A 27941-nucleotide genomic window follows, 5' to 3' on the forward strand; every position below is an offset into this window, starting at 1 on the left:
GTTTACTCTTATGCATAAGGCCATGCAGAGACAATTGTGCTAGGAAACGTTTTTCTGTATCTATGCCCAGATAAAAGTAATTGGAAAATACAGAATGGGATAAATGCTGACCTTTGCTGTGGTGGGGAACAAGCGGGACAAGAGGATGTAGACAGCAGTAGGATAGGATGTTTGCTGCATGTTCAAGAGGAAAACACTGATCACAGATGTGCTGCTATACACACCACAGAGCTGATACTGCAAGGGGCTGAGCATCCTCCACTCCCATGCACAGGATTAGGTGTCAGGTCCCCGAGTGATCCACTCTGACTGTGGGTTTCCTGGAGAGTGCCCTTTGCTTCTCATTAAAGGAAGAGCGCAGAGCCCCCTGCTGCTGAGTATGTACACTGCAGTAGCAAGTGCCAGGAGCATAGCACAGGGACCCATCTCAGCAGGAGCCAGCGCCTTGGCCTTGACTGGCTGAAGTCCTTTTGCAGAGGTCTCACCAGGTGTAAGCAGGGTCTGAATGAGCCCTCCTCTGCCGAGCTGCCTGAGCCTGAGGGGAGGGGAACAGGTGTCAGGGCCAGACTGTATTTGCACGAGCACAGCCACCCTGCTTAGGTGTGCAATGATTCTTTTGGCTGATGCTGGGTTACAAATCACGCTAGTGTTAAATGCAGGCGTAATGAAATGTTGTTCTCATCATTGTATGAGCAAAGGGCAATAAAACTGTGCTTAGCCTGCTCTGATTGAAGGGTCACGATCATCTGAACCCAACTGGCTAAGCAACGGGCGTTTGTAAGCCCCATTTTTGCTCTGTGGGAAAGGCTTTTTCAGGGAGGAGGGTTTAGCCATGTTTCCTAAAGATGGTCAGAGTCTGGTTTCTCCAATCTACTTTGAAAGTTTGTTCCATGGTTGGTTCCCCTCAAAAGGGGAAAGAGAAAGCTCTGACCCTAGCTCTTGCATGTTTTGTCCTGGGCTATCTGCATTGTCCCAGAGAAGTGCAGCTGTCTTAGCTGGTCACAGATTGAAATTTGGTCTTTAATGTAACTAGAGGTTGAGTCACAAAGGCGTGTCTAACAAAGGTGACTGAATAAAATGAACTAGTGCAAAACAAAATGTTGAGGGGACTAAAATAAGAAACACAAATTCAGTAATCTGGTGCAAACAATCAGTCAGGGGGACTAAAATCTGTCCTGTCCTTCACAGGGAGGACTATGAGAGACATTCTCTGTGTAATCCTTCTACCAGTTGGAGTCGGCAACAGCAAGGGCCAGGTTCAATATTTAGAGGTTCCAAGACATTGGACCACACTCACAGACTATCTATTCTACTTCTAGAGCCACCAGTACCATAGTATCACAATCCTCTTTGTCTTACAATGAACCAGAGCCAGGAACAGAACCCATGTGCTCTTACTGCTAGTCACTGGTACTAAAGAGATGACTAGGAAATGCAGTCTGTATAAGACAGACAGAAAAAGGTGCAAGGCAGAAGCAAAACTGCATGCAAGAGGGAATCACACTGTACAGGAAAAAGTATGAGTTAAATATTACATACTGAGCCTGGTTATGCTAAAGCACAAATATACAATCCCTGTCATCAGATGGCCACCCCAAAAAAGGGGAAGAATGTGCTATATGTTAAGTGGTCCTTGGAGCATGCAAAAACCTGTCAACATTTTCTGCTAAGCACTTTTATATTCAGAAGGACTGAATCTGTCCCTTACTTAACCCAAACTTTGCAAACCACACAGCTTTGCACTTGCACAACAGCATCAGCAGTGTTTATTTGGCTTCTGCCATGATGAAAACAATCTAGAAGAAGATGATGTATCAAATAGGAACACTTACATGATAATAAATGATACATATTAAAGTAAACTCCTGGGAGCAAGGACCTTGTCTTCAGGAGTGTCTCTAAAGTGCCATGGTGTTTGTTTAATTAAGATAGAACAGTAGTCATTAATAATGAAAAGAAAGCCAACAGTTACAGTATGTGACATAGGAGAAACGAAATAATAAAACAGATAATAAACATGAATTAGATGAGTAATAGATAAATGGCAGGGTGTCCTCTGCTGCTATCCCATTCATACAAAAGCACTGGCAAATACGTTACAATAAAACTGTCCCAATGAAGACATTTTGGAAATATAATATGTAGATTACATTATGGGGCTAACTTTCAAATGGAGGCCCTTATTAGGTATCCAAACCGTGTATTCAGGCACACGTACTGGGCTTTTTTCCATACCCACTGCCGTCAGTAATGTAGGATCAGGCCCATGGCATGGAAAATGTGCATGTACCTTTGTGCCAATTTGAATATCCAAATTTGAGGCTTAGATGTCCATTTAAGGTGTTTGTATCTGAGAATGGGCGCACCCTAAATAACTACACCCTGTGGCTAAATGATTGCACAAGAGTATTGCATATATTTTTGTCAAACCTCAAACTACAAACAGCTTTATTTTTCAGCTGGTTTTCCTCGATTTTATGTATTGTTTCTAAAAGAACTCTGCTGATCAAGATCATGAGCAGTAACACACAGTCAGTACTCCTGTTTTATATTTAGAATCCAAATTTGCTGGTCAGAATGGATCTTTAGACAGATTTATTTATTTTTAAATAGCAGAGATATTATTTGACAAGAATACATGGCCCTCCATTGCCATCCCTGACCCAAGCTGAACCTGTTTGGCCTTGCAATTGCGTTATTGTGCAAGTGTAATTTAGTGGAAAAGAGATTGGATTAAACAGGCAGCTCTGGAGGAGTAAATAAAAGAAACATGCTTTAAAGAGTAAATAGACATCTTTGGGTATAATGGAATAACTCCTGGCAGTGCTTAAACAGAGAGATAAAGTAATGCCCTTTCTTAAATCTGAATGTAGATTTTTGTCTCAGTCTTTAAACAAAAACAACTCCCACAACACTGCCAATGGAGTAATGGAACTGTGCTTCTTTAAGGGTGTCTCCAAATGTAAATGTTATGGCTGAAAACAAAAAGAGGAAAGGATGAAAAGACAAGGCACTGAAAAGATCCCAGTAACGGAGACATGCACAATCGGGTCCATGTGGGGATCTACTCTGAAAAGTGACTGTAAAAGTCAGTGTAGGAGGGTTCCACAGTTATTGACTCATTGATTCTGGACCAAAGGCATTTGGTTTACAGGTAGAATAATGACTTTTCTAACTTCCAGCCCTGTATCTCTAATCTGGATGGACTCTGATCTACATTAGCACTTCTGCCAGCAAAACTTTTGTCACTCAAGAGTGTGAAAAAAACATCCCGCTGAGCAACATAAGTTTTGCCGGCATAAGCACTCATGTAGCCACGTTATGTTGACAGGAGGCAGCTCTCCCGCCGACATAATAAAACCACCGGAACGAGCAGTGGTGAGTGTCTCCTACCGATATAGTGCTGTCCACATTAGCGCTTATGGCAGCAAACTTGTCGCTGGGGGGGGGGGGGTTTCACACCCTTGAGCGACAAAGCTTTGCTGGCCTAAGTGCCAGTGTAGACAAGTCCTCAGCCTCTCATAAGTCCCTTTTATGCTGCTCCAGCAGTGTAAAGGGGACTCAGAGGTTTCTTTAAGGCAACAGCTGAGAATTCCCTTAGTGTAGGGGAGCCTACTTGTTTAGCTGGCAGCTCCTGCCCCTGCCAGTGTAGAGGTGTTTTATGGGGCTAATGGGACATGATGCACCCTAGCAGCATTGGTTTGTAGAGCAACTCCTTGGGAATCTTTATCTGCCAGTGTAAATTAGAGCAATCCTAAGGTTGCTCTAACTCACTCTGGAGACTGATTTGGCCCCTGGCAACTCCCAGCATCAGGGGTGGACAGATGACAAACAACCTAGCCCCCACATCCTTACCCATTTTCCCTGGTGTGCTGAATACATGAGAGTCAAGCTAAGTTCTTTCTCATGCACCAATATCAATACTAAATACAGTTTTTGTAAACTTAGGGTCTGATTCTGATCTTATTCACACTTGTGTATATCAGAAATAATTCCACTGAGTCAACAGTTACACCACTGGAAAACTGGTGTGAAATCAAAATTAAGCACCAGAGTCTATCCTCATTTACTCTTGTGCAGCCAATTGTCTCCAGAGGCGTAAGTAGTTGGCTTAATAAATGGAACATAGTTAACAATTCTGTTGATGGATAGAGCACAAGCTGGAACAGAATCCAGCTCACTCTGTTAGTTCTGTTGGCTTGAAGCACTAACAAGGAATAAAAAGCCTTAAAATTACTCTCTAATTACTCTTGTCAATTAATCTTGTCTAATGACTCTCGTCAATGAAGACAGCAAATATTATTCTGATTACACACAGAGAGCAGATCTCTGCTAAATCAGGAGGTGGCATTTTTACAGTCCCTTTTCAAAGCAGCAATAAACGGCAGCCATCATCAGAAAAGGGACTGTAAAAAATGACATGGTGATGTTTATTTCTCATTAGCTTCCAGAGCAAATTTGCTCAGCTTACAAGATGGGAAAGGATTTTTCTAATTGCCAGGACAACAAACCTGGGATCTGAAAATCAAGCTATCTTCAATCTTCCTCCTATATCCACGGCAATTCAAATTCTAGTGTCAGAATTTAGCTGAAGGTTTTGACGCTGCACAATAGAGTCCAGTTGCACTCCCATAGCTGTATTGGCTCTGTTGTGCTGAAAAGAGTAAAAATGATTATCTGTGGTAGTAAACAGACACACAAGGATCACACGTGTATGTTGATTAAGTATGGATGCTTTCTACATTGTAACTTTCCTGATCAAAACCACAGGTTTTCCATAAGATGTTTTGCAAATATGGAAAGGACGAGAACTGATTAAATAACTCTGGCCCATAGTCTGACTGATTAACTTAGAGGAACAGATGAGAAACATGAAATAAGATATTCAAAGATACACGTTGGCAGTTAACTTGAAAGTGGGAAGGAATTATTTACAGTGTAAAATAATAAGGTGCATCATAATTATTCAAGGAATATATTCTGAATCCCCAAAAAGGAAACTCTAGGTCAGACATTGGGGAAACGAAAATAGAGTTTAAGGCCAGAAGTGACCATTCTGGTGATCATCTAGACTGACTTCCTGCATAACCCATGCCATAGAACCCATCCAGGAATTCCAGCATCTGGCCCAACAAATGGTGGTTGAATATATCTGTCTAGTCCACCTCCATGGCATGTAACAGTCAGGTTTATTAGATAATGAAATAATTTGCCATAAAGGATCATTGAAACATCATGGCTAAAGGTGTTCAAAAGCCAATGAGATAGAACAATTAGGGTTGTATCCTCTTTTCAGATCCATGTCTGCAACTCCCATTGACGTTAGTGGAGCTAGACATGAGCATCAAAAGGCAGAAGGTACAGCCCTTAGAACACTAGTGTGCAAGACAAACCCGCAGTAAGGTAAAGTAGCGATCCAGGTAATTTTTAATCACAGACCACAACTGAGTTGGAAAATCCCTAACTAATGTTTAAAAAAAAAAAAAAAAAATGAGGCGCAGAGAGTTCTAGATAAAGCTGTGAAAATTCACGAGGCAAATACTTCCATGTTGCTTGAAAAGTTGTAATGCCAAAAAGCAGCGTAGTTCTTTAGAATAAAAAATAGTGACTTCAATGAAAGGTGATTTGCCAAGAGGAAATGGAATAGGAGTAGATGCAGGCTGGTGTATATAAGAGGAGAATCAGGCCATGGTATAGAAGTTGAGTGTTTTAAAAATGTGATCCATAATGTTGCGTTATTACTGTTGCTAAATTTGGGGAGCATGGATACAGTATTTAAGACACATCTAAAGTCACTGACAAAGCAGGGCACGTTCATTATTATTAACTACTGTTTGCACAGACCCCAAAAGGGTGTTAGCTGGTTAATTGGATAAAATACGTTTATTATATCTTAAAGCAAGCTTGCCAATTATTCTGAACTGACATAAGGCCAAAGGAGATTGAGAGTAGGTTAGCATAATGCCACTTAAACACCTCCTGATGAATGTATTCCTTTGGCAGATTTGTACTTCATGTTATAATAATGTACTCTGACAGGAGGTTTGTCAGACAGCCCTGAAAATGTGTACTTGATTCCTTGGATATGTACTTTACAACCTACGTGGGATTTTTCTTTTATTACTTTGAGCTTTTTTATTCATCTTCTCCACCTGGAGATGAGTGTGAATTAATCTCGACTCTGTTAGACAGCATTCAAAGAAGCTAACACCGTCCTAAATTCAATAACAGGGAGGCATTTTTCATTTTTTGCCTGTTTCCCCTCTGGAGTGGGGAATCTTGTCCATCAATCTCCCCAAGCCCATCCTAAAGCCCCATTCAAAAGTGAGCACGCTTGTTACTGGGATGGGTTAGTTATACTGTTCCCACCACTCGGGAAGACTAATTTTGAGCTAAAATTTACTCTCTCCAGAGTTGTACTCTAGGTTTAATTTTAAACGAAGGCCCTGTCCACCTTGCTACCATTGCTCTGGGAAACAATTCTCCAGAATGAGTCTGTAATAGAGAATCCTTTCTGAAGAGAGTTGAAACAAATGCATTTCAAGCATGATGTACATCACCTCATGGAGGCCCTGATCCTCAAGTGGTAGCTAGTGGAGAGCCTTGAAGTCAGTGGTGCTCCACCCACACAATTTATTGCAGGTTGAGGGCCCTGGTTTTGTAACCGTAATAAATGTGGATGACAATGCTTTTAGACATAGTGCAAACCCAAGGCCCAAGAGTTTCACATATCCTATATTTAAACTACACACCTAAGGAGTTGTTCAATGCACTGTTTTTAATCAATTTCAATCAGGCACAGTGGGCCAAATTCTGCATCTCCTTACTCTAGGAAAGTGAAGTCAAGGTGAAATATCCATTATTTAATGCATATTAATTTGTTTTCAGCACATTTGCAGGACTGAGTCTCTCCATGTCAGCAAACTGATATAGGGCAATATTATGCTTTGCATATATATACACACACACACACACACACACACACACACACACACAGCCATCTTTTCATTCAAGCATCTCAAAGCATTTTACAAACATTCATAAATTAAGCCTCACATCTCTCCTCTGGAGAGACTTATTATCCCCATTTTACAGATAGAAAACTGAGGCACAGAGAAGTTTAGTGACTTGGCCAAGGTCAGTTGGCAGCTATACAATCCTGGGATTCCTGATTCCCTCCCAAGCTCTTACTCTAATCAGTAGGCCACACTCCTTTAACATGATCAGTTTTTAATAAAATCATTTAAAGAGAACATTTCAGTAAGACAAAACACAGAAATTGCACTTCCTGCTTGTGCTTTTCATTTGGGCAACACATAAGTGTTGTGGGAGAGATACAGCAATCCCACACCATTATAACATTCAGTAGAATAAGGTTCTCCACCAAAGCCTTGGCATAAAGAATACTTAGACCAAATATCAGGCTCTCTCTCTCCCAACTAGTTCAAATGTCAATCACACGCAAGCTCCTGATTTATAGTGAGTTATGCCACTGCTCTTCAGAGATGAAAGTGAAAATGCATGTGTGAAGCCTTGGATGCCAGCAGCAGAATGCAGGACACATGGCGTTAAGTGTTTCTTAACAATGCTACACGTGCAGTACAAATGAATGACGACACCATCTGTAACAAGGGTAGAATTTGCACTAGGGATGGGCAAACCTCAACAGGTTCAGCTAAGCCCCACAATCATATGATCAGAGATGAGGTTGAGCAGCAAAAATTTGGCTCTGGATCCAAACTTTTCCAAAGCTCAGGAACGTTCAGGCTGGGATTATGGTTTGGCCTGTTAGAGAGACAGGGGCCAATGAAGTTCAGAGGCACATCCAGATGCCATACTTGTGGAATCTTAGATCCCTGATTTGGGTTCCGGCTCATCTGTTGTCCAGATATTTATATGAACCATTTGAAGTTCACCCTGGTGAATGACTCTCTTGAGGTCACGTAGTTCTCCCTTTCTGTGAACCCAATGGTCACTGGCAAGCTTCTTGGGTGTTTGGGTCCAGGTTTGGGGTTTAAGATTCTCTTTAGCTAGTACCATAGCAGGAAAATCCTGCTGCATGTAGACTTTTGTAGAAAATCCAGATGTTCTTTCCTTGTTCTGCCCTCTAGGATTCTACGGGATACAAACACCGCTGCATTCTTTACGTCTCATTCTTCTCCTGTTGCTTTTTGCCCCTTTGCTCTACCAACAACACCAACCTCACTTCCCCTTCATTTTCTTCTCACACTCCCATCTTCATGCCAGACACCAACCCATGCCAATCAAATACCTTGTCCTCCCCAATGTTATATGAGAGAGAGGGAGAGACAAATATATCCCTATAACAACACCTTGCTTCCGGTTTCCTGGTATAAACTGGTGGGAATTTTTCCATGAAAAATAACATTTTCATCCCAATCGACATGTTTAGAAAAACATGTTGACTTGAAGAAATTTCAGTTTGAAAAAATGAAATGAAGCATTTAAAAAATGTCAGAACATCCTATTTTGGAACAGACTGTTTCAACTTTTCCTTTTGAAATGACTTTTTGAAACAAAATTTATTGGTGTTTATATTTAAAAAAACATTTTCAAATAGTTTTGAAAAGTCACAATTGGAACAAAAAGTTTTGATTTTAGCTAAATGAAAGGTTTTGATCAACCTGAAACAAAGCATTACCAGAACTTGGTTTCACAGATAATGTTGAAATAGTTTGATTATGTGCTCGTTTGGAAGGGGAAAAAAACCTTAGTATCTCAGAATTTCCCATGAAATGGAAAATGTCCCCCTCCCCCTCGCAACTCTATCTAGTATGTCTTGTTTTATCTGTTTCTCCCTTTTAAACTGTAACCACCCTGGAATTTGATTTGCACAGTAGCACTTAACAAATAAAAATAATGATGCTAACTACACAGGATTTACTTGGAAAATAAGCACCATAAAACCACATGTGTCTGCATGTCTCCATACATTTTTTTATTCTAAAAATTTATGCTAAGACTGATTTGGGACACACAAATAACCATGTTTCCCTGTCATTGCTTAAGTTAGCATGTAATTATGATTCCACTATCTGGTACTTAGCATGTAATTAAATGGCAAATAGCTACCACGTTATTATGCTTGCAAGCAAATGGTATTTATGCCTTGAAACCTAAAGCAATACCAATAATTTCTGTTCAAGGAAAGATAATTTAATACAGACATCATTAAACCCACTGAAGAGTAATATAGGGAAAAATCGCTTTAAAGACACCGTAATAGGAGACAACCTGAAAAATTAATTCCCTCTAGCTCTCTTTACCATTCCCATTTGCTTGAACTTGTAACTTTCTAGATAGATGGATAGAAATAGGCTTGATGTGTGTAGAATGGAAAAGAGGAACATAAGAAATCTGTTATGTTCAGTAACTTGAGAAACTATAGGAGCCAGTTTTACCCTTGGACCCACAAAATCTCTTGAGCATCATAGAATCACAGAAGAGTAGGGTTAGGAGGGACCTCAGGAGGTCATCTAAACCAACTCCCTGCTCAAAGCAGGACAAACCGCAACTAAATCATCTCTCCAAAGTTTGGATCAAGTTAAAGGATGGAGGGGCTTACTCACCAAATTTCTGTTCCTGCTGCTAGCCAGTGCAGACGTGCTAGTGCCTCCGCCGCCAGGCACTGTTGCTCAGGCTATTTCCCACCCTATCAACACTTTATGGGTACAATTTTGGCTCTATGTATAAAATAATCAATCACTATCTCATCAGCATGATCTTTGCATCTCTCCAGTCCCTTTTACCCAAGATTCTTGCAGCACTTCACAAGTTCCAACTACTTATGCTGCACAATAGGCCTGAGAAGTTGGCAAGAAGTGTAACGGAGAACTTCATGCCCCACAAAAACTACACAACAGTCTAGGGCCTCAGCCTAGGCTTACGTAAAGATAGGAAGGCTAATCTAGTGTAGCGGTTCCCAAACTTTGTTTGTTGTCCCCTCTTTGGCAATTCATGTCCCATGTGCACCCCCTTCTTTCTAAGAAACAGTGTTTCCACAGCTGTCTGGGGTCCAGGAGCTTACCCCAGCCCATTCTCTACCTGGGACACGCTCCCCAGCAGAACAGGCAGCCAGGCTGCACCCCTCTCCTTATGCCCCCACCCGAGGGTCCTCTGGAATCTCTCATGGGCTGCAGGCTCCTCTGGTGTGATCCCAGCACGCATGTGCAAAAGCCTGTGCAGGCAGGCAGGAACTACCTCCCAACGGGGCACATGCACATCAGCCTCTGGAGAGACGAGTGAGTTGGAATGTCCCTCCCACCTCCTCCCTTCTCATACCTCCCTGCTCCTTGTTCTTCCAGTCCAGCAGCAGCAGGAGTTGAAATGGGTCCCTGAGTCTCCCTGATACCCTCAGGGTGGCACAGCCCCTAGTTTGAAAACCAATGGTCTAGTAGATAAAGCATTGAGCTGGGATTCAGGAGACCTGGATTCAATTCCTTTGCGACCTTGGGAAGTCATTTATTCTGTCCTTTGTCTCAGTTCCCCATCCGTAACTGGCGATAACAGCACAGCCCTGTCTCAAAGGGGCATTGGGACGATTAAAAACATGTTCATGATTGTGAGGTGCTCAGATACTACAGTGATGAGCGTGGTACAAGTAGACAGATGGTATAATGCATTTGTGGTATATTGGAATATATCACAGTGGTACAATTAAGGGTGCTTGGGCCTAAGTCACTCCTTTCAGTGGTGAATTGACTCTGAATTCTGACGGCTGAGGGCTTAAGACAGCTCTTTAATGTTAAAGCAATGAGGAGAGTTTTTGTTACTGAATATGATTCTAAGAGTCCGTAGAAGTCACGCAAATACTGGCCAAAACTCCCAAAAGCTCACAGGAAGAACCAAGAATGTAAACTAGCTGTGCACCTGGGAAAAAATGCACTGTCAGTAAACCACAGGTGTGCACCCCATGAGCAGGGGGGAAACCGGATTGTTAGTGGGTGATGACAGCTCTGAGTCCCAAATACATTATTTCCAGGGGTCTCTTGTGCATCTCTTCTAGGGTTAGGTATTTTCTTTTAGCTAGGGAGATAACTAAAGCAGGTGTGCATCTAAACATGCTCCCACTTACACCAGGCTGATTTTGGCAGCAATGCCACAGAAATCATACAGGCATATGCTGGGCTGCATGTTGCTATGCTCACATGTACAAACACATTGATGTGTACACAGGCAGACACTGAAAGAAACCTAAGCACAAAACACAAGCACCCACAAGGGAAAAGAGTAAGAGATGTGCACACACACCACACAAATACACACCACTAAAGCTGCTAAGAGTTCACAAGCGCTCTGGTTTTCTCTTGAGATTCAGAATACATATGTCGGGGGTTTATGGAAATATTTGTAATTTAACACTGTTTTTAGCCAGCGCTAACACATCTACTCTTTTATTTCGTCAGATTTACTTAATGTGTTGCCTGTACAACATTTGCAAATAATAGCAGTGTTCATATAATGGTTACATTCTGCCATCTCCTGGTTATAGGTTGTGGACTGCTATTCTAGCTACAGTACTTAATAGGAGTGCTTGTATAAATTCATATATCAACTTGCAGTACACAATGAGTGTCATCTCCTGAGCTTTAGAGGGGTAGGAGTTGGGAATCAGAAACTGAGCAGTCCTGGCACCTACAATCCTATGAAATGACATTACCTGAAGAAATGCAACACAGATAGAGGAAATCATTTGTTAGGAGTGTAAGAGCTGCCATATTGGATCAGACTATCAGTCCATCAAGTCTGCTACCTTGCATCTAGCAGAAACCAATACCTGATGCTTCAGAGAGATACTCAAAAGACCCTCCATAATACACCTAGACAGTCATGGAGTTATGTACAAACAGAGGGTAACAAGATGACTCACAGGACAGTAAAAACTACTAAGAAATGTCACTTAGTAGGATCCATGTAGATAAGGAATTTACATTCTTCTCAACTGAATAGAGACCATAAACATCTCACCATAAATACAGTTGGACACACGTTCAAAACTGTATCTTAATTCCTGCATCCAAATATGCATGTGGACTATGCACACAAGAAAGAACATGTTCAAAACCCACATTTCCCAGCACAAAGCGGATAATACAAGTGCAAATAGGTACCTGCCTGTGTAAACAACTTTAGATAAAGTAGTAACTGGTTTGAAATAAAAGCACAAATCTGACACATGCAATTAAATTGTGCTAGTGAAAACACGTGAGCAGATGCAGTTAAGACCCATGTTTTTAAACATTGTCCCTGAAAGGCGAATGATTTGAATCACAGGGACAAAGGGCCAGTTCTGGTCTCCCTTAGAACAGCATAACTCCATCGGTGAGTGTTGCCAGGGTAACTTCATTAATGTAGGCGCTCTTTTAGTATGGCGATGGGTGAAGAACCTAGCCAGATATAGATGGGTGGGTGGATGAGACTAAATAAACACGGAAGCAGTGGAGACAGTCATGAATGACGCCAGTCTGAGTCACGTTAGAATCAAGCCCACAATAGTCACCAGTAAGAAGTCAACATTTCCCACAGTTGCTATAGGAAAGTACTGGCACTGCGGCAAATATCTCCTTTTCCAAGAGGAAATTAAGAGCAGTATCGCGGACACCCCCAAATCATGGCTATTTAAAGGCAACCACTGGAATGTTGTTTAATTTGTTGTCTGCAATGGACTTTACACATTTGTTACCAGTATTTGGTTCTGGAACTATTTTTGTATAATGCTCTGAAGTTTTGAGCTAACATATAAAACAGCCAGATGTTACCCACAGTTATCACACAGTGCTGCAATACTATTTTACTACGAGTCTGAGAAAAAGGATATACATATAGGGTATTGTACAAGACATAGAAGACAGTCCTACTCCAACCAATTAACAATCTAAATACATTTTCTAACATATTAAGTATTTCCTTGCATGTGTCATTGGCAGGTAGGTAGAGTGTGTGCGTCTACAATTCTAAAGCAATTCCATGGACCTAACTAGCTGGTACAGCAAATTATATTTTATGAATCTCTAATTCCACCAAGCCCATTACCTCTTCATTGTGTGAAATCTCTATACAGTGTGTGGAAAGCAGGAGTCATGTTATTCTGAGATTACAAGAGAATCATAGACAGTGTAAAAGGGCATTTTGGACATTGAATTGGACACTTCGGCCAGCACGTGCCAACCTGGGAGCCTAAAGTTAGGTTCATAAACCCTTACTTACGCACCTAAATAATGGCTAGGTTTTCAAGAATGCCGAGTACGTATTTTGCAAGATTACACGGTACATGATTCCTCTAGCATTATAGCTTACTTGTATATGAATATCTGAAGCAACAGTGTCTTTGCTGGCAGGCCATTCCACCCCTCCATAGCTTGGCAGAATTAAGAGCCTTGCTCATCCAAAGTCTAAACTTCGGCTTCTGTAGCTTGTGGCCATTGTTACTAGTCCTGCCGTCTTCTGAGAATGAATACTTCCCCTTCGTTATTTGCATTATGGCTTGATTATATTTATAAGTGTGACATGTCTCTCCCAAACCTTCCATTTGCTAGACGTAAATGTAGCAGTCTTCACCCTTCCTCATGTATCAGCCTCCAATCCTTGCATCATTTTCCTATAATTCTTCGTATTTCATCTAGATTTACTCCCATTTCCTGAACTGTATGGACCAAACCTGACCAAAATATTCCAAGTGGGGTCTCTCCAGGGCTATGTAAAGTTATGGAGCTAATCAGCCCTTAACTTCATATGGGAACCCCTCGACAGGCATCCCAGAATAGCACTGGTTTTTATTTTTGACAGCGTCATGCAGTCAATCTCTATTCAGTGTGTTATTTATTCTGGCCCGTGGGGCTTTCTTGAACTCCTTTCAGAAAGCTGTCCCCTGCTTAGCGTCCATCTCTGCTGTTGATTTCCTCTCCACTGCAGCTCTAAGATGTCCAGTTTGGTTCTGTTGTCCTCCCATCATGGTGTCATGAGCAAATGGCTAAATGAACATCTTCCTCAAGGTCAGTTAACCTACAGGACCCTGAGGATGAGCCTACTTGTCCTCAGTATAATACACTGAGGAGGAGCATACACTTCTGGGGTACTTCGCACAATCCTGCCCTCTCAGAGCTCCTCCTCCTTTCCCACAGAATTCTGTCCCCCATTCTCCCCTCTCTCAAAAGGAGCCCTCCTGCAGCTCCTGCCGAAGTTGGCAAATGAAGTACCCTCAATTGAGAGCACTACCCATGCCTTACCTACCTGCTTTCATCTGCCGTTCTTCAGCCCTTAGTCACTCTGGACTTCTTGCCAGGAGGGTCCTGTCCCCAGCCCCTGCTTCTGCTACTCTGAGCTACCAACTTCCTTCTGCTCCTTGGGGTGATGTGAGCCCTGGGGCCCAGCAGCAAGGGGAGGCAGCTCACAACAGACGGGCCAGGAGGAGGTGGTGTCAGGCAGGACTCACTGCAGGCAAGAGACCCGGCTCCTGGCTCCTCCATGTAGTGCCACTTGCCCTTTCTTCTCCCTGGCATCATGCCCTCAAATAACTCAGGGAAGGAGCTGGTCCCCAGCCGACTAGGAACCTGCCTGTTTTCTAAGGAATGAAATATCACTAGTCTCCACTCCTGATCCCTGTGGTGCCCTCCTGTGCCCTACAGAGTTCTTACCAATAATAATTCATCTCTGTTCTCAGACAGTTTATAGTCCGTGCTATGGTATTTTTGTCCCGTTTCTTCTGGGGCACAATATCAAATGCCCTTCAGAAACCCAAATATACCATAGCTCTGAGGGATTCTCTATATCTCCTAAATTAGACAGGCAATTTTAGCTTTGTTTGGTATTGCCTATTTTTAATATACGTGTGTTGTTTGTTGGCTTGTAGACACCTTTCTGCCAAATGTTAACATACTAACATGCTTAATAGACTGTTTTGCTGGGATACTTTTCCAGAATATACCCTAAACTGACAAGACAGAAGTTGCCAGGAATTTGCTTTTTAAAGAAAGGTACCACATTTGTCTTTTTCCAGTCATCAGGTGCCTTAACTCTGATGGTTTATAAAGGTTATTTTCAGAGGTCTGGAGGTCCGTTCCCTCCTCCCCCACACACACACTACATGCCTGATCCTGCAGATTTCACATAGTCTGAATTCCCATTGACTGCACTAAGAATTTGGCCCAAACCCAGGCTACCGGATTAGGCCTCAGTTCTTTCAACTCTCCTGGATGCATTTTATCTGGTCCGGATGAGTTACATGAGCAAGAGTTTAGTTTGCTTTGGCATGGAAACAAAATGCATGTAGCCTGAGGTGTGGCCTCCCTTGGAGACTGACGGTGAGGGAGAGCCAAACCCTCTCTGGGGGGGGCAGAACCTGGAAGTACACCCCCACCTGACCAGAAGTAGAGAGGCGGGACAGGTAGTGTAAAGTACAGGCCTTCCAGCTCAATAGGAAGAAGGCAGCCGAGGGAGAAGGACGTCTCTCCCTTGGTGTTGGGGCCTGACCGTTACACTGAGGAGAGGCTGCCAGAGTTGCCAACTGTCTGGGGCCCTGAGGACCTGCTGGAGCTACCTGAGCCCTGTGAGCCTGAGGAGATCCCTGGCCCTTGCAACTTGGAGGAGCTACCTGAGCTGCCAACCCCTTGCGAACCTGAGGAGATACCTGGCCCTTGCGACCTGAAGGAGATGCCCTCTCAGACGGCTCCAAGGAGTTCCCGGACCTGCCACCAATCGACGAGGCTGAAGGGTTCTGGAACCTCCCCATGGCAGAGTATCCCAAGGAAACTGGGAGTGACTTGGGGACAAGGTACTCTAGGGAAAGGAAGAAAGGAAGGAGCCCAGGGGAGCCAGACACCCGTCCGGCTGCGTTATTGCCTATAGCCGAGTCAGCACATTTCGACTGGAGCCCCACTGACCCAGTGATGGGACACCCCGTCACTGACAGGGCCCTGGGCTGGGATGCAATGGAGTCGGGTGGACCTGCGTCCCCCTCCCCTCTTCCTACCCTAACCTAGGGGTGATCGCCCCGCCAAGTGCCAGAGATGTTCCCTTCTGCCTGCCCCATCCGGCCTAAGGGCCAGGGCTTTGAACTGTTTGTTCGCCCTAATGAGGGCTTGAGACTGTTCCCTTTAGCCTGCCCTGCCCTGCCCTGCCTGAGGGCTCGGGCCATGAACTGTCTGCTCACCCAAGGAGGGCTTGAAGCCTCCTACCTGGCCTGCCTGGCCCCAACGCCGGGTCCGGGCCCCAACCTACTGGATTGCCCTACCTGACGGTTGGTGGGGCTAAAGAGACCCAGAACTGCTAACTTCCCCCTTTTGGCTAGAACTCCCCACAGGGCACAGGCGCCGGGAGGGGTGGCCTCCCTTGAGGATTGATGGCAAGGGAGGGCAGCCAGCCCCGCCCACGCCAAGAGATGCACAGGTGAAAACGAAAGAGACGGAAACGACAATGATTATGCCATTATTGAAATGTACATCTCACTTCAGAAACAGCAATGCATGGTCAAATCAAATGACAGCAGGTATACAGAATCAGCCAAAATAAATCCCTTTCTCTTAAAAATGTCAGCTTTTCATTGCCACCCTGGATCAGATGTGTGTGAACAACAGGAGAAAAGTGTAAGAAAGCTGATATGTTCTAATAATACAACAAAAAAGTAAATACTATCCTTTGGATGACAATTATTTACAAGTAACAGTAATGTAATCTCCCAAAGAGGTCAGACTGAGAAAGGAACATCAGGGTTTCTGTGTCTTGTAATTTTAAATTTACAAATATAGGCCATGATCCTGCAGAAACTTACACACAGGCTTATCATACACTGTAAAGTTCATATTGACTGTTGACTTCTCTGTGCAGTCAACGGGGACCGCTCCCAGCATGTAAAGTTAGGCACATACTAAGTCATGCAGGATCAGGACCATCGGTAAAAAATAAGTTGCTAGCACATCACAGATGCTACCATAAACTTTATAAAGAAAGAAAGGGTGACCCAGTGGTTAGGGCACTAACCTCGGATTTAGGAAACCTGGGCTCAAGTACCTGCTCTGCTCTAGACTTCTCGTCTGACCTCAGGTAAATCACTTAGTCTCGCTATGCCTCAGTTTCCCCTCTGTAAAATGGGAATAGTAATACTTCCTTACCTCACAGGTAGGATAAAGGTTAAAGGTTGTGAGGTAATGGCCTAAGAATAAAGGCAAAGGTTGTGAGGTAATGGGGGCCACAGAAGTTTCTTAGACAGATAAACCAATATTAATGACAGACATATTTTAAGAGTCTTTAAAATGAAAGAACAAAAATGACTATTAAGATATCCTGAGGTAATGGAATGCAAAATGCAATACGATTTGAAATAAGTTTTTTCACGTTGTGTTTTGATTTCAGAAAACTCTTCAATTCATTACAAATCTGAAAAATGTCACAAATGTTCTTACTAGAAAATAAGACCCTTATGAGTCTGAAAATATGTTCATTTCTACAGAAAACAAAAAACCTCCACCTTTAGAAACCTGAGAACTCCTGAATGTTAATTTGAATTAAGACTGTTTTCCCACTGAAGGGTGGGACATTTCTGAACTTCAGGTTTCAGCATAAAGCTCCTATTTCCCTGAAAAACACAACAGCTGCAAAGTGCAATATGAAGCTGCAAAATGTCCCCAAACTAAGTTGTGCCTACTAATTTTAACAAGATTTCTTCTACCCTTCGAGAGCAAGGATGGTTCAGTGGTTAGGACCCTAGCTCAGGCTGTCTGGGTCTTTGTGGTGCAATCTTTATAAGGGATCCAGTCCCCAGGTTCTATCCCTTGAAAAAGTATCTATTGCTGTTGGGTAATCACTTCATTAGTAACATGAGAGATAACTAATGGATAAACAAATTAATTATCTCTCATGTTATTAATGAAGTGATTACCCAACAGCGATAGATACTTTTTCAAGGGATAGAACCTGGGGACTGGATCCCTTATAAAGGGATAAACAAGGGTTTGTTTATCAGAACAACTCGGTGGTTAACACTCCAAAAGGTAAGATGCCTAGACCCCAAACTAGCCAGATGTGGGTTACAAAGGTAAGAAGAAAACAGTCTCTTCACCACTCTTCCACAGAAACCATAAGGAGCCAAAACCGAAGCCAGGGACCACAAGACCAACAGGAGAGAAGCCACCGGGAAATCGACGACAGGACCCACAGGGAGGAGAGCAGCAAGAACGAAAGGAATGAGATAAGTGTCAGGAAAAGGTACTCTCCGATTTTCTTCTTCTGATCTTCTCTGCTGGACCCGAATGCAAGCATGGGCTGCCACTAGGGCAGACAGCATCCTGTGCACAGTGCAGAGCCCTTCAATACCTTTTCTGTCAGGAGGCTGACGTCCCCTCAGGTCATGTGACCTTTCTGCCTTTCCTTCTACGTTTCCTGCCCTTATTTCCTGTAGTTGGGCAGATCTTTCCTAAGCTTGCCCAGTCAGAGAAAAGGGGTCACAGAAGAGCGCCAACAGAACAACCAGGAGAAGAACCAATACAGAGAAGGAAAAAAAAATGGGAAAATGAGCCTAACGCTTGGTTCAATTCCCTGCTCCACAATAACCCCTCAAAGGTATTTAGGCATCTAAGCCCACCATTTAGGTGACACTGACCTTTTGAAACCCGCTGTTCAGCTAATCCCACAGGCATCTAAGTCCCCTAGGTGCTTACATTTCTGCCCATCGGCATTCTCAAAGCCACCTAAGCCCTGCTAGCTAGCAGCTCACACCCTGATCTCAAGCCAGGATTTTCAGAGTCGGCAGGGGAATGCCTGTCTCGCTGGCAGGCCCACCCCTGTAGGTGTGCTCTGAGCTTTCCTAACTCCTGATACTTGCTAGACTCCTCTGCAGGGGGGGCCAGATACAGTCCATTGACTGGTGGGGGGAACGGCCCAGGCAACAACACAAAGGACAACCGGTAGCACAGGGAAATGTAGGGTGAGTGTGAAAGGTCTGGAGCAGGAAAAGGAGAGATAGGGAAAGGCTGTTTTTGGCATTGGCTACCTGTGTGGCTGACCAGGTTTTGGTGCCGTACTCTAGCAGAGGGTTTCTGGTTGAGGTGCCTCCCCCTGCTCATGATCCTATCTCTGTCCCATGCCACCAGCTCAGCTGTTGAGGTGCCTAAGCCCCTCTCCTCTGTATTTCACCGCTGGTGAGCTTAGGTGGCTCTGTGTTCAGTTTGCTGGCCTCCGAGAATTTTTTCTTAGGTGCCTAACTTTACTGTCTAGTGTCTCCACTGCAGTTAAACACCTGTAGCTGGCCCGTGTCAGCTGACTTGGGCTCACAGGCCTCAAGCTGCGGGGCTGTTTCACTGCAGTGTAGACATCTGGGCTTGGGCTGGATAGGACCCTGCGAGGTGGGAGGGGCCCAGGTCAGCCATGGCTGTCTCACTGCACTGTAAACATACCTTTCGAGTTTAAGTGCTGAAACACTGAGCAGAGCAATGCAAAGTGGGCCTCCGCCCTCGACTCTGTGCCTCAGCTCCTCATCTGTACAATGGGGATAGCAGCATCCCATGGATGCTGGGAGGATAAATACATTAGATTGTGAGGTGCTCAGAAATATTAAGCCACACAACTCCACTGTCATCGGAATTATTCTGCCCAATGTATAGATAGGGGATACAGAGAGAGAAAAACAGTGAGCGTTCTGGGACACCTTAAAGACTAATGACTGGGCAAAAACTAACATCCGACGAAGGGGGTTTCTGTCCACGAAAACTTATGCCCAAATAAATGTGTTAGTCTTTCAAGTGCCACAGGACTCTCACTGTTTTGCTAACAGACTAACATGGCTACCCCTCGGGAACTCAGCAGACACAGATGTTACGTGACTTGCCCAGTGAATCAGTGGCAGAAACAACAGAACTGCTTATTCCCTGCTGTAACATCTCGATTACCCCCTCTCCATAGCTCAGAATACTGACTCGGATCCTTCCTTGCCTTTTCCTGTAGACGTGTATTTAAGTTCAAACTCTTTCTTTTAGTTGATAGGAGCAATAAAAAAGAAGGGAAAAGAAAAGACATCGGATCACTCCTCTAGGGACCTTTGCACCCTATGTATGAATGAAATCACCTGGGTTTTTACCATTGAGCTAGGATTTTTCAGTCTGCTTAGTGCAATGGACAAACTGTTCCATTGCATTCCAAACACACTATAAAACAAATCTCCAGCAAATGGCTGACATTGGCTCCGAAGGACCTGTTATGCTGTCAGTTGTAGACTATTATATGCACTCCCACCAAACTAAATGGCCTCTAGAAAGGTGCTGGATGTGAACTACCTCATCAACCAACCTGCCCCGAATTATTTCTCCAAGTGCCTGATTTACAAGCAGGAGTGGTAGGAAACCCAGTCCAGCATTTCTAAGATGCACTCCCAGCACTGAGCATTGGAGTAGCTCATGCATCTGGCAGTAGAACTGAGCCATTGAGGTTTTATACGTCATGGAAACGGTTATCGAGTTGCAACCCTCTCTGCAACTGAAGCTGCTTGGTATGATTCTGGAGTTCAGTGTAGATCAAGAGGCCATAGTCTGACTTCATTGACTACAGATTTACACAAGTGTAACGCCAGTGAATGGAGTTTCTTTGGATTTACAGTGGTAGAACATTACCCCAGTATTTTAATGCACTGAAAAGGATGGTATTAGTGTTACAATATATATGTTATTTATTATTCTTAAAGCACTGTAAAACTCAGACACACACAATATTCAAGAATGTGCAGAGAGTTCATCACCAAAATCAAACCAGGGAAAGCCTTGGGTTTCCCAGGGTGATTTGAAGGAGAGGAGCAAAACTGCTGGGGGAGCAGGCGGTTCCTCTAGACAGAGAGAGCCAGGAAAGCAGCTGGAGAGCTGAGACAGAGGCTCGCATGGAGTGGCTAGGCAAGACTACAGAGAAATGTGTGAAGAGCAAGAGGTGATGCTGAGGGACATCCAGAGTAGGCGGGCCCCAGCCGTACAGAATACTAGGGTAAACGAACACTACAGTGGCCACAATCAGAGAAGCGACTTGGCCCTGGTCCTCCCTCCCCTTTATGTCCTGGAGTCCAGCCTGACCAATTTTTTCTTTTTGTCAGCTGTTAAGAGGTTCTAGAGATACAGAAGGCAGGCCAGCTGGGGGAGGGGACCGACAGGGCAGCAGAGACCATACGCCGGCCCGTCGTTTTGAGCTCACAGCACACACCAACATCGGAGAGCATGGATATCTTGGATTGACCCCCAGGGGTTTGCATTGATGCTGGGCAGAGAGTGTGTCTAGCTAGGTGTGAGGGGACTCTATGCTGTATGTTGTACCAGGGCCAAGGAGTTTGTGTAAGTCCTGCTAGAGATCCTGATCTGGGTGTGTTCTGAATGCTTACTGGGGCAACAGAAGTTGGTCCAGTAAAAGATATTACCTCTCTCAGCTGGTCTCTCTATCAAGGTAAGGCAGTGTGCGCGTAAGTGGAGGAATGGTCCCTCTATTGTGGGGAACTTTCCTGGCTCATATACTAGCCCGGTGGAGTTGGCTAGTGAAAGGATCTGAGTCCTTGCCCCCACTCCCTTTACCCTGAGGCCTGCTGACCTCGAGGTCTCCCCTTCCACTCTCCTGCGTGGTGGGGTCCCTGTAACCCCACCAAGGCTGGGCCCAGGCTTCCTGGGGGGCTCGACCCCCATTCTTGTCATGGTCACTTAGGACAGGGGCTTGGGTGTTCCCACTCCGGACTACTCTCTCTGCACTGGACGCATCCCTGATCCACTAATCACTGCATACACTTCAAAGCAAATGCAATTTATTAAACAGCAATCAATTAAAAAAATACAGAGAAGAGGAGAAAGGTGTTTTCCTTTAACCTACCACCACCCCCGGCACAGGGGCACCACACACAGCATCTCTGGGGTGTAAGGGATGTTCACAGGCTGGTTCTCACACGTTGCAGGCAGGGATGCCATGGGTCAGACGCTTGCTCTGGCAGTGGCCACACGCCCCCAGGATCTAGGGGGGGGAGGGCCCTTCTTCCCAGTACAGGCCTCCCCCATCGGGGTCACAATCCCCCTCCGAGTCTGGCCTGCAAGGCCTTTTGGCTGGTGGCTTCTCCCTGTGCTGGGCCCAGCCCAGGGTCCCCCTCACTCTCTCCAGCTGCTCACCGCACCCGGCTCCAGACAACTCTAGCCCCAGCTCCCAGCTCCACTCTGCCTCAGTGTGGCTCGGCTCTGCTCTGTTCTCTGGGCTTTTTCTCTGGCCTCTGCACTCAGCTCCAGCCCCAGCCCCACCCTGCTCAGCTCTCTGGGCTGCTCCTCTGGGTCTGCTCAGCTCAGCTCAGCTCCCTGGCCTGGGCTTCTTCTCTGGGCTCCCAGTCAAGGGCTACTTTGTCCTTAGCTCAGCCCCAGTCTCTGCCCAGGCAGCTCCAGCTCACATGGAGGATGGGACTCTCTCCTGGCTCCCTCATTGGCCTGTCTTCCCTGGCAATCAGGCTGCCCTAGCACGTTGGCCTCTCCCCACTGGACTTGGGGCCTGTCCATCTCAGGGTCCTGCTTCCTCAAGAGATGCCAACCAAAAAAGACCCACTACATTTCAGTGAGGGGCTAACAGTCCCCTTCCATGTGCAACCTCCTGACAGGAATCCTGACCTGAGTTTACTCCTGACTGTGCCTGGGTTAGATAAAAAGTGTTATTCTAGTGTTAAGTGTGGTACTTGTTACACAGACTAACTCTGACCTCCTTGGAGGAAGGGTTGATGTGTGTTTGTGCAGAGGCAAGTGGCCGTGACCTGGGACTCCAACCCTGGGAATTCCTCATCTGACACAGCGTTCGTCTGTTTTGCCTCTCACATCCTCAAAAGAACTGGCCATTAAAGTCCAGATTCTGCCACCCTTACTCAGGCTGACTAGTATTTATGTGAGCAGTCCCTGAAAAGAAGTGGACATTTATATGGATCGCAAGACTCTCCAGAGGAGTTATTTAAAAAAAACCCCACAGAACTAAAACCAGAGTTTCGGAAAAGGATATTAAACCTCCTGCTTTAGGATTTAAGCCCACCTCCACTACATTAGGGGTTAGGAGGAGACTTTCGTGGGTGCAGATTATCCCACATCTGCCAACAGCAGGCATTTCTTGCACCTTTGTCTAAAGTACCAAGTGTTGGCGATAGGTGCTGGACTAGATGGACTATGCATCTAATCCCGCCGCTATACACTATCAAACCAGAGACACTCACCAATAAAACCAGTCATCATTGTCTATTACTCACATTTTCCCACAAACATCGTTTTCACATGTTCTCCCTCACCACCTCTTACGCGTGGGAGGTGCGCCTTGTCTATACCCACAGACCCACCACATTATCCTCCTTCAGATCCCTCCTTAAAACTCATCTCTGCCGAGATACCTACACAAAGCACTTGACAATAGCTAGGAGGGGGGCACTGCGATCCCTGCTTATTACGCATACCATAACTATCTCACTTTTACCTGGTGTCACCTCCTTATGTTTATTGCATCCACATGTTGTCCTTCATTTCAGACTATAAACTCTGTGCGGACCATCCTCAAAACAAAAAGGCCTAAAAATTTGTAGGTCTAAAAACGTTTTTAGGCCTAAAAAGACCATCTTCAAAACAAGACCTAACAAAAGGATCATCCTTTTGTTAGGTCTATGTATATTTATGGAACCTCTAGGTGCTACTGCTGTGCGGAGAATCTAATCATCCTCATCGTTGAACATGGGCTGTGAAGAAGAAAGCTCTTATAAGGCAGAAATGCCTTTAATAGCAGCAGAGGGAACACAAGGAAATGCTGGACAAGCATGTTTTATGTAAATGTTCCTTTTCCAGCATTCTGAGACCCCCTCTGATGTTTCACTCACATGATTCACTGAGCACTAAAACACATGATACGTACTGAATCGTTACTTATGGAGAGTCTGCCAAGAAAACTGGGGATGACTCATTACAGCGTTTGGAAGGGTCGGGGAGAAACAAGAGGTGCATCGTAGTTTGAAATCAGAAAGATTTACTTCTAAGAGAGGACAGACAGATCCCAGGAATGGGACAGCAAAATGGATCATCAGCATCTCAGGAAGACGGAGCTCGCAGAACTAAAATGATAGTTACCTGAAAGACAGAAGTATGTGTCCACGTTCATGTAGATACAACCGGGGAGAAACCTTCCTGGGATGGCAATTCCTTCTGGCAAGAGGGAGGTCAGGATATCAGGCGATTTCTATTCAGTGTCAAGGGATGCACACTTGAGTTAGTATGCTGGAGCAAGGATGCTGACAATTCAAAGCCAGCCCACCTCCTTAGAGCTTCGATGCTGTTATTGCCCAGTGGCTGTTCACAGGCCTATGAGAAACAGGTTTTAAGATCTCACTTCAGTTCCCACTAAACAGGGGCCCACAACACAATCCATTACTGGCACCACTGGATGGCAGCCTTAGCAGAAGAGCTAAGACCTGAGCTATCCTCTCGAGCAGAATGATGCACGTTGGGCTCATGTGGTCTCCAGAACAGGTTGGCGTCACCTCAGGCCTGTGCAGCAACCTGACTTGAGCGGAGAGGCACCAAGGAGGGGGAGAAGAGAACATGGCACATCGCTTTTGAGGTCCCCTTTTAAAAACTCTTACAATCTGACACACGTTCTCTGGATTCATGATCCGCCACCTCTGCAACTTTCTATTGTTGTTCATGGGAGTTTTGCGCGTTGAGTCCAGTAGATAAGACACTACACTGGGAAGCAGACCTAGGGTCTATTCACGGCTCTGCCACTCACAAGCCATGAGACCTTGGGCAGGTCTTCACTTCACTTCCCTTTGTCTTGTGTATTTAGATTTAAGCTTTTCAAGGCAGGGTCTGTCCCTCACTCTGTGTCCTGCATAGAAGGCCCAGCCAAGACTTCTAGGTGCGACGGGAACAAAAATATAACTAAATTATAAGAAACCTATGTCCCCATGACATCTTCTTTCGGAACCAATCCCCATTGGTATTGCATAAGATATACATCAGGGTAGAATACATCCCTTTTATCTCCCCATGTACTCACTTTTCCACCATGATTTTAAACATAATTTATGGGGCCCCAAAAAGCAATGTTTGGTACTTGTTGCTGTTTAACAAGTCATATGAAAAAAACAGTCAATTCCAGCTCCATTCCGTTAACACTGTCCAAGAGAAAGGAACCGAAGTGGCATGAAATCGGACTTAAGCCTAGAGAAGAATGTGCCAAACAACAGGCAACTGCTGAAAATGGAAAACTTTGTTACAAACACGATGGGTCCCTGTTAAGGAACAGTCTGGAGATATTAGAAGCACCACTCTTCCCTCTATCAGCCCTCTATTCTCTCAGAGCTGAGGGCAGGAAGGATCCTGCCCTGTTGGGTGATTTGCACTCTCCACCCCATAGGAGACATTCAGCATCTTGCTGGATCGGACACCCTGTGAACTGCCACAGATTTCTTCGAGCATTGAAGAGAACATATATGAACAGACAGTTTTGCCCTGAAACTGATTTAGAATGTGTGCCTGTGCTTATATGACACTTGACACTGCCAAAAGGAGTGTGGAGTGGTACAAAAACCCAAAACACTCCTCTGAATGCCGGGAAAGACCATGTCCAACTTCTAAAATGGAGGGACAGAGCAACGAATTAAGGGGCAGTGGGTCAGCCTTTAACTTTGTATGCTATTGCTGCTGCTGGTTGGTGCCAAAAACAAAAAGCGAGTCAGATTCCATCCTCAGCTATGCATATGCAACTCCCATGGAAAGGAGTGGCAGCTGGGCGTGTGCTGCTGAGGACAGCGTTGGATGACAGCGTCACAGTTGCAGATTAGAGTTGGACAAAATGTTTGACAAATTGATTTTTTTTGTAGAAAAATGCATTTTTTTTAGGTCAAAAACTATTTGTTGAATTCAGGTGAAATTCGACAAATAGTTTCCATTGGAAAAAATGATTTGACAGAGTCAAAATGTTTTCACTTTTTTGTTTTGAAATGTTTTTTTGGTTTGAAATTTTGGAAAGAGTCAAAAAATTTCATTTCAAATTTTCAATTCGAAACAGCATATTGATTGCAAATTTGGCCAATTTATTTAAAATAAAAAAAAAAGTAGAGAAAACCCAAAATGGCTGAATTGAAATGAAAAACTTAAAAAAACTCAAAAATAAAAAAACTGAAAAAATTGTTTTCAGTCAATTCGAAACGTTTGTCAATTCTAAAGGAATTTTATTAATTATTATTATTTTGATTCAACAAAATGTTTTTTAAAATTGTGTCAGTTCAAATTGAAGCAGAAAGTTTTGTCCAATTTTTCAGTTTTAAACAGCAAAATCCATTATTCGCTCAGCTCTATTATGGGTACAAAATGCAAAGTTTGGCTCTGGTTCCCAGTTTAGCCAGATTCAGTGGCATTTGGTCCAGGGTTTTGTTCTGACCCATTGTAGAGTCAGTGGCAGCTGTGAAGATCAGGTCTGAATTCAGATGCTGTTCAGAACTTCCCCGAAGTTCAGGGATGTTTGTTATGGGCCCATCTCTAGTTATATTCCTAGATTAAAGAAGAACAAGGGCTCCTTTCTTCTCTGACATGTGCAGCAATGATAATGGCTATCTAGTGGGCCAGGAGGCATTGCTTGGCTAGGGCAACTGATGATATTTATGTACCTTAATGGTTCGCCACCTATTCAGGCTGTGCACATCGCTAGCCTATGAAATCCCATGTTCTTATGACTCTGACCCTTGCCCTCACCCTGCTGTTCCCACCTGTTGTCACTCACTGAGCCATGTCATAAGCCAGATTGTTATTAAGTGCACGGGCAGAGCTGGGCAAATAATTGATTTTTTGGCTCAGCAGTCAAAATGAAAAACCAAAACAAAAAATTGTTTCAGGTCAAATCCCAAACCAAATGTTTTGGTTTGGTTTTGGGTGTTTTTTTACCCATTTTTAAAAGTTAAATATAACCAAGTTTCTATACAAAACATTTCAAAACAAAATGTTGAAATGTTTTGTTTAGAAAATGTCAGAGGAAAATGTTTTGACTTTTGGAAATCCCCTCCCCCTCTTTTTTAACTCAGTGCATTTGACCCAAATTCAAGAGTTTTGGTTGACCTGAAATTGTATTTATCGCCCAGCTCTAAACACGTGCCTCCTTGTAAATTAAATCATAGGGTCTTTGAGTCAGGAGTCATGTCTTCCTAAGTGTTTGTACAGCACCTAGCACGATAGGTCCCTGATCCTAGTTGGGGACTTTGGAATAAATAATAAAAACGTGCAGTTTCCTTTTTCCTTTTTTAGATGCATGGCAACCTGCATGCCACTAAACAACTAAGTCTGGACATGTTCTCTCAGATTGAGGTTACCATTAAAGTGGCTCCAACCTAAATACAGAGTGAGCCATTGCATCTCTTTGTGAGGGAGCTATAACATCCCCGTCATAGGGACTGACACAACCCATCCTTCACAGACCCTGGAGTGAGGCGTCAACATGATCCATCCTATTTATTAACGTGTCTATAACACCGACTAATGAACCATGACAATGTTGTTTCATGTTTTGGCTTTGTACTGCACAGGCCTTCAGATTCCTTCATTTCCACCCTGCTGGAGGATGCATCAGTGATGTGCTGAATGACACTGAAGCTGAGTGTAATTCCCCAAGCAGTCTCAGATCACCAGGCGTGGATGGGCTCAGGAGCTGCCTGGAAGCCAAGTGGAATATATGGTGATAAAACAGCAGGTCTTTGACTGGGCTAGTGGATTGCTCTTTTTAAGGAAGAAGGGTGACTGCACAATCATAGAAAAGGAAGGCTATTCAAAGAGCTAACTTCAGCTCTTAGCTACATCCATGCAGCTCCATTGACTTCAGCAGGCTGCACTAGTGTAAAGTAGAGCACGGTTTGGTCCAAAGACTTCCTTGTCATATCATTAGGAACTGGATTTAGCAAAAGCACCAGCATTCTGAGTTTATCC

At 44.2% G+C, this 27941-nt stretch overlaps 1 protein-coding gene across 15 annotated transcripts in view; it reads right to left on the minus strand.

The window, feature by feature from the left end:
* Positions 1-27941, minus strand: part of FGFRL1 (fibroblast growth factor receptor like 1) — a 320481-nt gene that overhangs the window by 229287 nt on the left and 63253 nt on the right. For 10 of the 15 annotated variants that reach the window (XM_067567663.1, XM_067567662.1, XM_067567666.1 and 7 more), the window contains one exon: positions 4512-4654. The exons of 4 other annotated variants lie outside the window; for them this stretch is intronic. The gene's annotated coding sequence lies outside the window, so the exon portion shown is untranslated. Of the gene's footprint in view, positions 1-4511; positions 4655-24095; positions 24205-27941 lie in introns of all 15 variants that reach the window. One more of the 15 variants, XM_067567657.1, reaches the window with a different exon arrangement.

The sequence above is a fragment of the Emydura macquarii genome, unplaced genomic scaffold (genome assembly GCF_026122565.2).
Source record: "Emydura macquarii macquarii isolate MOO-44397 ecotype Brisbane River unplaced genomic scaffold, CSIRO-AGI_Emac_v2 contig_2795, whole genome shotgun sequence".
In the NCBI taxonomy this organism is placed as follows: Eukaryota; Metazoa; Chordata; order Testudines; family Chelidae; genus Emydura; species Emydura macquarii.